Source organism: Salvelinus alpinus, chromosome 13 (genome assembly GCF_045679555.1).
Source record: "Salvelinus alpinus chromosome 13, SLU_Salpinus.1, whole genome shotgun sequence".
In the NCBI taxonomy this organism is placed as follows: domain Eukaryota; kingdom Metazoa; phylum Chordata; class Actinopteri; order Salmoniformes; family Salmonidae; genus Salvelinus; species Salvelinus alpinus.
The window spans coordinates 5,020,758-5,030,954 of NC_092098.1; the positions used below are offsets into that span (position 1 = coordinate 5,020,758).

Below are 10,197 nucleotides of genomic sequence, written 5' to 3' on the forward strand. Positions count from 1 at the left end.
CCCTTAGAGATAACCATTCCTATGTGTTTCCATGCTAAGCCAATCCTTCACTGTGTCACAGACAGACATCACATGCTCTGTGTGCTCATCATCACATCACATGCAGCTGCAGGAGTCCACAATTGGTCTTGTGCTCAAATCATCTTTGTATTGCAGAGAGAGAATCCCTGTATTTTTCTTTCTCTAACCACCCCTTATCACTGTCACCTTGAGCCACTCTCATCCATCAGCCCGCACAAGCACACACACACACACAACCAGCTAATATTAGACGCTCCACACCACAGCAGCCACAGTATATTGACAGCCATTTACTAACACCCAGAAAGGGTAAGTGAGAGCGTGAGAGACAGGGGAACACGCAAACACTAACAAGCACACACACACACAATAAGAGACACACACGCACACTCACTGACAAAATATGTTGTCATATTCCCTCGTGTTTTTTGAGCACCGAGGGAGACGGTCGTAAATTGTGACAGAGTAAGTCAGCGGGGTTAATGTACATTCCTACCTCCCCTTCATTGTACACCCCCCTTCCCCTCCCCCGTCTAGGAGCCGTGAACTTTTCACCTCTCCCCTCAGTCTCCCCCTCCCCCTCACCCAACCCTTACCCCCCCCACCTCAACCGGTGGCCTTGGGACAGAGAACAAAGAGTTCGAGCGGAAACCCTCTCTCATCGTCACACCACTCCCCACTCCACCCCGGCACACAACTTCATACCACTACCACCTCGAACCAACATGGGGCGTTCCGCTGGTTCACTTTGGCCTGGCTGCCTGCTGCCCTGGGGAATGGGAGGGAGACCATAGAGAATGATAGAGGCCTCTAGTGGCCAAAAGAGCCATTGAGGGATTCCACCATGCCTCCGCCATGTTAAAGTAGTCAAAGTAGTCAACTGGGTGGGGATTCCTATAGGTTGTAGTCTCAATGGCGCTGCCCAGGCTGTCACAAATGCTATAATGGTACAAATATATAGATGAGTCTGCTATCTATCGCTATAAAGTTATTGGGTTGGGTGGACCGGACAAGCCTAACAAGGCCAGTCCAAGCTAATGGAGTACGAAACAGAACTGTGAGATTCAGAGCTGTCCGATGGATTTTTAAAAAACGTCGGTCTGGTCTGTGGTCTGCATTCAGTTTAGCAAAACAGTATCAGACTTGGTGTCAGTGTATCACACGGTGCTTATGTTTCCACAGTGCAAGCCAATTGACTGATGGCAAGAATGTATCAAATGTGGCATCAAGCAGAGATATTGCTGAGTGAAAATGAACCCCTCACCTACTTAAAATTGCACTCCAGTATGTGTCACTGAACTCACAGTAAAGACATGTCTAGGAGAGTCACATCCCCACCCAGGAGAGAACAGAGCTATTGTTAGATAGATGACACTAACATATTACGGCATCTGAAGAGTAAACCTATAAACATCCAAAATTGGAATCCCAACAAATATAGACTGAACTTGTTGAACCTTCCTGCATTTTGTAATAAACCTCAACTCATTATAGAAAAAAGTTGGTGTAGTGGTAGAGATTACAGAACTGAATATTGGTCGCTTTCTGCTCAACAAGGCAAATGGGAAATGGTAGGTTAAGCCTTCAGAAATGATGGTAGTGTTCATATTCATTATAAAGATGATTTAATGTACAGTTTACATTATTCAGTGAGTTGAGGGAGTTTGGAGGTCTGTCTGCGGTGCTGTGTGAGTCAGTTGATAAGAACGTTATGCTAGCAATCCCAGGATTGCACATTCAATTCACACTGGGGCCACAAGAGCTTGGGACTGTAAGGTTCTATCTGCAAAAATATGATTCTGAGACAATTTACTTTAAATTTCCAGGGTTTGAATGGTGTCAGCAATTTTTTATCATGTATTATTTTGAACTTAACAACACAAATGTGGGTATTTAGAGTACTATATAGGTAGAGAACATTGAATAGAACAAGACATTTACACTGCTGTTGCTCTCCGTTTACCATATATGCATAGTCACTTTAACTATACTGTACATTCATGTACATACTACCTCAATTAGCCCGATTAACCGGTGCCCCCGCACATTGGCTACCCGGACTACCTACCAACCCCTCTTTTACGCCACTGCTACTCTCTGTTTATCATATAAGCATAGTCACTTTAACCATACCTACATGTACATACTACCTCAATTAGCCCGATTAACCGGTGCCCCCGCACATTGGCTACCCGGACTACCTACCAACCCCTCTTTTACGCCACTGCTACTCTCTGTTTATCATATAAGCATAGTCACTTTAACCATACCTACATGTACATACTACCTCAATTAGTCCGACTAACCGGTGCCTGTATATAGAGTCGCTACTGTTATTATTCACTGTATTTTTACTGTCGATTTTTATTTCCTTACTTATCTACTGTTCACTTGATACCTATTTTTTACTTAAAAATTGCACTCTTGGTTAGGGCCTGTAAGTAAGAATTTCACTGTGAGGTCTACACCTGTTGTTTTTGGCGCACGTGGCGGACTTTTATTTGAATTGAAATGTTGACAAATGTTGATAGAATCTTATAGTCCCAAGCACTCTATCACATAGAGTAGGCCAGAAGGCTAAACTGAAAAACCTTAACTGCAACTTAAGCCTACATTAAACTTAAAATGTACCAAATAAAATGATGGCGGACCTGCATAAGCACTTCTGTGCAAGGGCGTTCATTTACATAGTGATTCCGAAAGAAACCAGTACTGCCACAAAAGTATACATTATGGGGACAGCTAAACAGTGCAGTCCCATTAACAACTCAATGAAAAGGCCCCCTTGAATTGAGAGGCTCCTTTTGTAGGGGGAAGCCCCTCCCCTTAAGAACATACCAAACATACAAATCAAGCCATTACAAACATCAAAGCATACATTTTCCACTCAGCCAAACATTTTAGGAATTATCTTCATTGTACCTTTGCAATCAGTTTAGCATAATTGAATATAGCACAATATATAACACATTTATATAACCCCACCACTACTGACATGGTGTCTTCCAATCCGCCCATACACATGAACGCGCAATTCTGGACAGGCACTACAAAGCCTGCACGATTGCCGTAGCTCGGGTCCTTATTCCAGCATACCCGGAAGCTACAGAGATGGAGAGAATGGAACAGAAACAAACAAAGCGCACATCCAAAACATTGATAAGTACAATAAACGTCCCTTAAATTAAACATGAAAGCGTGTGTGTGTGTGTATTCTTTATACCATAACAAGCTGTTACTGGAGGGAGGTAAGAATGTGTGTAATGCATGAACTGAGATCGCTAGGTTAACGTGTGAGTCGACCCACATCGCTAACGGAACTGAAAACGGAGCAGGGAGGGAGAGATTATGTGTGGGTGTGTTTTATTTTACCCAAAGGCTGCCGGCAGCCAGTGACGGACACGCTGGTGTAGTAGTATGTGTTACAGACATAAATATTAGTCACCTGTTTAGCAAGGCATATGGGAAATGATATGTTAAGAAATTGATGTTCATAGTCATCAAATATGACTATGAACATCAATATGACTATGGCCCGGTGAGTCAGTTGGTAAGAACGTTATACTAGCAATCCCAAGGTTGCTTGTTTGATTCCCACTGGGACCTAAAATGGATCGAAAAGGATCTAAAATGCAAGAATATGATTCTGAGATCATTTTTCTTTAAAGTCCTGAACCCTCATTGGTTTGAATGGTGTCAACAATTTCTATCTTGTATTATTTTGATCTTAACACGAATTTGGGTATTTAGAGTACTACATAAAACTACCAGAATTTTGGTAACTTTCAGGTTTTGGGGAATTAAAACAAATTAGTTATCTAGTAAAGAATATTGAACATAACAAGGCCAACTAAATTTGCATATAGAACCTTATAGTCCAAAGCTCTCTGTACCAAAAATGGATGCCCTCACTACTGTAAGTCGATTTGGATAAAAGCTTCTGCTAATCATCATTTATACATTCATATTAAGTAAGATTATATTGTTCTCTGTGGTGTACAGTAATGAAAGTTGTCAAGAGGTTTTGATCCCAGCATGCAGCAGAGTCTTTACCGCACAGCTGTGAAGCGAGGGACCATGATGTAATTTTGGTAAAGAGGTGAAGGAAGAAGTGCATCTGAACTTTGTACATAATTGGCTACAGATCGTTGTGTTCTTCCCCCAGCTGCCTGCGGCCCTACTGTTCTCTACTCAATGGTTTTCCCCTAGTGGAATCTCTTTCATTACCACGTCCCTCCCACAAGCCTCGCTGCTCACTCCCTGGCGTGTTCATACATGTGCTAGTCTTAGTCTCCTGTCGTCCTCTCTTTTACTGTACTCTTGTCTAGCGCTCTTTTTTTCCTGTTTTTAAAAGTACGATATCTCACACCCACACAAACACAACAGAATTCAAAAAAACGAGTTTGCAAATGTTAATTATTACACTGTTCTTAATTTATATGAGTTCATTTCCAAGCTGTATTGGGAATCGAGGATACATCTGTTTGTCTTTGACGGGTGTCCTTAAACTGACATAAGTCAAATTTCATGAACATATTGAGTGATTGCGCAACAGCTCAATCATAATGTCATATTGAAATGGAATTATAAATTCTGTATAGATTGACATATGATAACATTAAACCCTGATCTAAAAGTGTACACAGTACATCATCTGTAAAAAATCACGGAACGAAATTTATGACTCAAAAACACATGAATACTAATACCCATGTTGACAGCAGTTTTTAATGTTTTTTTCAGCAGTTTCCAGCAGATGATTGGCGTTTCCTCAGGGAAAGCTAGGAGGCTGTACAGTTATCTCCTGTGATGTCACTCTGAACTATACAACCTACTACCTCAACCTGCGGGAACACTGCCTGCATGGGGGGGTGGGCAGAAAAAAACTTGTACCGGTACAAAAAACTTGTACCGCATTATACATTTGGGGGTGAGGGGTACAGAGGTGTAGTGGTACGGGGGGGGGGGGTCAGCAGTTTAGAATATGGCTGGGTAGATGGTGTGAGGTTGAAAGACAGGGGATATGAGTACAGTTGGAGTTTGAGCTGGATATGGCTGGGAGTGTTAGCTGTGGTGAGTAGGGCAGGAGATTGGGTTTTTGAGATGAGATTTGGGATAAGGCTGTGGTGGGGGGTAGCAAAAAGGGGTAAAGTTAGGATTAGGAATATGACAGGCTTGGGAATAGGGATGGAAAATCTCATGCAGGAGCCCAATAGAGGTATGTCACTTGTACAATAAGGTTGTCCTAAGGGTGGGGCTCCACTGGATGTTATCATTTAACCTTTCACCTCAAGTACCTCTCTCCCCACCCTGCCCCAGCCCTGCCTCTCCATAAGGTTATCACATATCGTCCTGATACGGTATTCCAATACCTTTCCTACAGCCTACCTGTACTGTATACTCCTAGGTCAGAGAGGGGTGCTGTGATGGCCACACAGACACATACCTATAGACACGAGCTTGTGCGGCCAGTCACCACAAGTTCGGATCTACGGGTTTGTGGCAGCTGGCAAGTTCTCTTCGGGGACTAAACAAGATGAGGGATAGTCTTGTCTAAACTAGGAAACATGTTAATGATAACGTTATCATTTTTAATCCATTGTCGGGAGTCCTGTGTCTGACAGAGAACAATAAGGAAACATAGAATACCAGAATGCCTCCTAAAGGTCATGCGTCATCATTTGAGAAAATGTGTCTCCTGTATAGTATATAATATAGTATACAACTGTCTCCTGTATAGTTCTATACTCTCTATATCCACTCTATCTGCTGGACATCTAAGTAGTGAAAACCCACTGAAGGACACAGTCTTCGCGCACACAACATGGATCTTCACGACACAAAACACAACGAAACACGACATGGCACAACGCAATAACAAAACATCACACAATAAAACACAATCAATTGTCAGTAATAACAAATGAAAGAATACCTCACTAACAAAAGAGCAATACAAATTCTGTCAACATTGTTTAGGAATGTACACTTCCCCCAAACATGTAATCCCCCATGCCATCTTTGTACGTTTTAAATCATCACTGTGTGTTTATTTCATGAAAATAACTTCAAATATATGTTTTATTTATTTCCCTGAGCCTCCTTTGGCCCTTGAAATGCTCAGTCTGATCATGTGGGTGTTAGGAAACTAATGTTAAGATATTTACGTTCACAGCCCTGATTGGCTGATAGGATGGTCTAGAGACCACCCTTTTACACAGGTGAACAGTCATTGGTCTATTATAATTAGATCACATTATGATGTCATGATCCCACCTGAACAGGTTGAATTCCAGGGTTTTTTTCCCGACAAGCTCATACACAAAAAGTGTATTATCATACTTTTTACAATTTCAGATTGTTATTTAGACCTCATAGTGTGGAAATCTAATCAAAAAAATACAGGAAATCACGTATTTAAATGCAATGCCCCTTTAAAATCTCATGGTAATTCCTCATTCATTTCTTGTCATTTTTTTAAACTTTGGCTTTAACAAAAAATGTACTACAGTGAAGGACAATTGTTAGAATCATTCATACACAAATTGAAATGATCCCTCAAGTCCCTTTTTTTAATCCTTATTTAACTAGGCAAGTCAAGAAATGTAGGAAAGCGCATGGAAACCTTGCCTGAATACAGGTTCAGACTAATATGATTGTGGTGGTTGACAATAAGATAATGGGCCCATCCTTGAGTATATATTGAGGTATCAAACGTTTGTCCTGAAAAAATATATTGAGGCAAGATTTTATATTCTTTATCGAATGTTACCTTCAATAACAAGCCGGGGTTGATACACTGCACTACTATTCTGTTTGACAACCGAACGAGACCTTCCAAATCTGTCCGTCTGAAATGTATTATATACCACTTATCAGTTGAGAAAAGATTGGGGATCTCCTGTGATATGGCACAATGAAGTGGACAAGACACATGACTGTCATATGCGCTTGGCGTTGTATAACCCTTATGTGACTCATATACTTTTGCCTCTCAATATCAAAATATCAAAAGGGAGGAGAGAGAATAGTATGTTGGTTATTACAATGCCTTATTGCATTTTCATGTTAGCGTATATTCATTATTTTCAAGAGGTAGCCAGGAAAAATCATTCAAGTATCCGGGACGAACAATAAATATTTCATATCAGATATGTCTGCCCATCTTCCTGATTTCTGAATTGTAATATAAAAATTGACCTATACAGACTTTGCAAATAATATCTGTTACCACTTAATAAAATGTCAGGGTGTGAGTACATTTGTTGAAGAAATACTGCAATGCAGAATTGCAACAAAAAAACGAGTTAAAATGGATTTAAATCTGGCCATAGCTCTTATATAAAGACATTTTAATAACTGCTATAGAGAAAGTCACCCCAGGGGATAGTGCAGAAGGTATAATTAAACAATGAATAAGACAAGTCAAATGAAAGGTCACATGAATTAACAGTAAATCAATGAACTCAATGAGTTCTGCTGAGCCACCTTGTCACTCTAATCACCACAGAAACACAGCACACCTCTTGATTAAGGTGTGTAACAGAAATGATAGACCGTGTGACATTCAACTACAAATTGAAAAGGTCATTCAATTGTCATAGCGAACTGTAAATCATAACAAAACAAAACGTGGCTCTGAAAGATATTTTTGATTTGAAAATGCCATGTTTCGTTTATGCACATCACTACACTATCTTTCAGAACAATCACTGTCAAATATTTTTCACAAGCTGAGGGTGAATATACACACGAGGGAGAGATTTAATTCGCTTTATTTATGTTACCGTACTTATCTCCGAGAAATATAGGAATTCACAATCACCGTTAAAAACAATACAGGCACTATAGGGAAAGGTCAGTTGAACATGAGAGAATGAGAGGTACAGAATCATAGGTCCAGTTTCGCACTTATCACGACAAACCAAGACCAAGAGAGAAATTAATTGAGAAATTAATAGAAAAATACAGAAATACGAAAAGAGAAATGCCAACGTACTGGTGTGGTAGTGGGTAGCCAATGGTGTGGGCTGGAGCCAACATGGTGTGGGAACCAAAGGGCTGGTCAATCCCCGTCTCCTCGTCTGGCATCAAAATGGAGTCAGGCTTGGTGGACAGAGTAGGCCGGCTCTTTCAGTGAAAATACAGCAGGGACCTGGGACAACACACACATAAATTGTTACAACCACATTGTGAACAGAGCAAAGAGTCTGTCTGACACCCTTAAACCAGACACACACACACACACACACACACATTCACACACCCAGACACACATGCACATACAACACACAGTCACAAACACATCCCAACGTCAGTATACCCAAAAAATAGTTCAGAAACTACTAGCGAAAAAAGCCCAATAATAGCAGCATTGTTTTAACAAGAGAATATCGGCAAATCACCGGCTGAAATTGAAGCAAAGATACTGTCCCCCTCTTTCTTTCTTCCTTCTTTCACCCTCCTGTCCTGCTGTCCTATCCTCAATAACAGGGGTACAAAACCCAAACCCCCAAGATGGAGTTTGAAAAAATCTACGGCGAGCTAGAGACGGCGTAAGGTTGAATGCAGACGGTGAGATGTGGTCGAGGAGGAGCTGTTGTAGCTGCTCAGGGCTGGCTACAGAGAAAGTGGAATTTGTGACCATGCAAAGGAAAGGGTGGTGTTGTCTTTTTTTTTTTGGCGCTGCTTCATTCTGCCTGTTTTTTTTTTATCCCAGCAGGGTCCTTGGCTGCGGTTCTGACTCTCCTTAGCTGTGCCAAAACGTTGGACGTTTCCTTTTGTTTTAAACTCCCCTGAATTGAATCGAACAAGGGGATGACAAAAAGATATCGCCTCGAACAGGCAGGGGAAAAATGTACCCAGAAATGTTCAAAGCAGAGCGAAAGTTAGAGAGGAAAAGAAGGGGGAAAGAAAGAGAGACGGAGAGAGAGAAAAAGCGAGTGTGAGAAGGTACAAGATCAAAAAATAATAGAAGCTTAACAGAAGATTGAGGAGAGAAAAAAAAAAGAAATTTCGAAGGAAAGGTGAATACTGAAAAGGACTGCTTTTCACACCGGACTTTTCTCTGCAAACATGTCTCCCATCTCTCCCCAAATGCGAGCGAGCCAGCTGCCTAGTGAGTCTTCTCACCTCTCCTCCGCCCTCTCCATAACAGAGCAGCCCTCGCCTCAGCCCCAGCCTTTCCAATCTACGCCACGTAGTGAAAGACATAGAGAGAGAGAGAGAGAGAGAGAGAGAGAGAGAAAGCGGCCACTTTTCTCTCCCCTTTCCAAAATGGCTGAGGGCCGGGGCCGGACAGAGACAGAGGGAGAGCTACAGCTAGCGGAGAGGGAGAGTAGCGCTTGTCACGAGAGGGCTGTCTCACCCCGCCTCACCCCTTCTCACCCTGCTGCAACAGAGCAACTCTCTCTCTTAGTCTCCTTCCTCACACACCCTTTGTCCCATTCACTCACTGTCAGGCCAGAGCAATGGCGCACAGTTGTGTCGTCACCCCGTAGGAAGAAGCCTTGGTCAGCCTGGACCAGCCTGCCATGCAGGGAGGATGCTGCAAGTAGTGCCAGTAGTGCCTGGCTGTATGGTGATGCTCGAGTCTGGCAAAATATTATCTGCCTATCTGGTACGCGGTCTGGCAGTTCCATCTAGCTAATCTCCTCCTGATGCAGTGATATGTATTTTCTGGCTGGCTGGTTTTGTGTCTCTCTGTCTGAATGTATGACCCATATCTTTAACCTTTTCAATATTATTCAGGATATGAAAATCACAGAGATTCTGGATCCAGAGGGAGTCATTTCAGTGTCGCACGTGCTAACACCTAATTTCTTCCCGATGTTTAGCGGGGATATATTTACCAAGCTGATGAAATTTCGGCTGATACACATTTTCAAAACACAACATTGATACAAAAAAAAATGAAAAAAATTGTATTAGTAATATTTTTGCGTTCTCTCTGTTTTGGTTTGGCAGTAAATTTGTAGCTGCATGAAAACATGAAAATTGCAGACTAGTAGGCTAGGTTATTGTTCATCCACATTTTGGACATCTATCAATTATAAATGGTCCGGCATTTTAAATGACTACCTCAAGACCTTAAAAATCCCATCTGTGTAGTGCTGTCAGCCAACCCATTTCAGTCTATTGGAAGGTATCTTTATATGTCTGAATGTAGTAACAAAA

General features: G+C 41.7%; 1 long non-coding RNA gene across 1 annotated transcript; it reads right to left on the reverse strand.

Moving 5' to 3' along the window:
* Positions 1-1,689: 1,689 nt before the first annotated feature.
* On the reverse strand, positions 1,690-9,158 carry LOC139536846 (uncharacterized). Its single transcript, XR_011667408.1, has 3 exons — positions 8,427-9,158; positions 8,021-8,176; positions 1,690-3,124 (listed from the first exon to the last, which is right to left on the reverse strand). It is a non-coding gene; the product is annotated as an uncharacterized lncRNA (long non-coding RNA).
* Between the last annotated feature and the right edge of the window lie 1,039 nt (positions 9,159-10,197).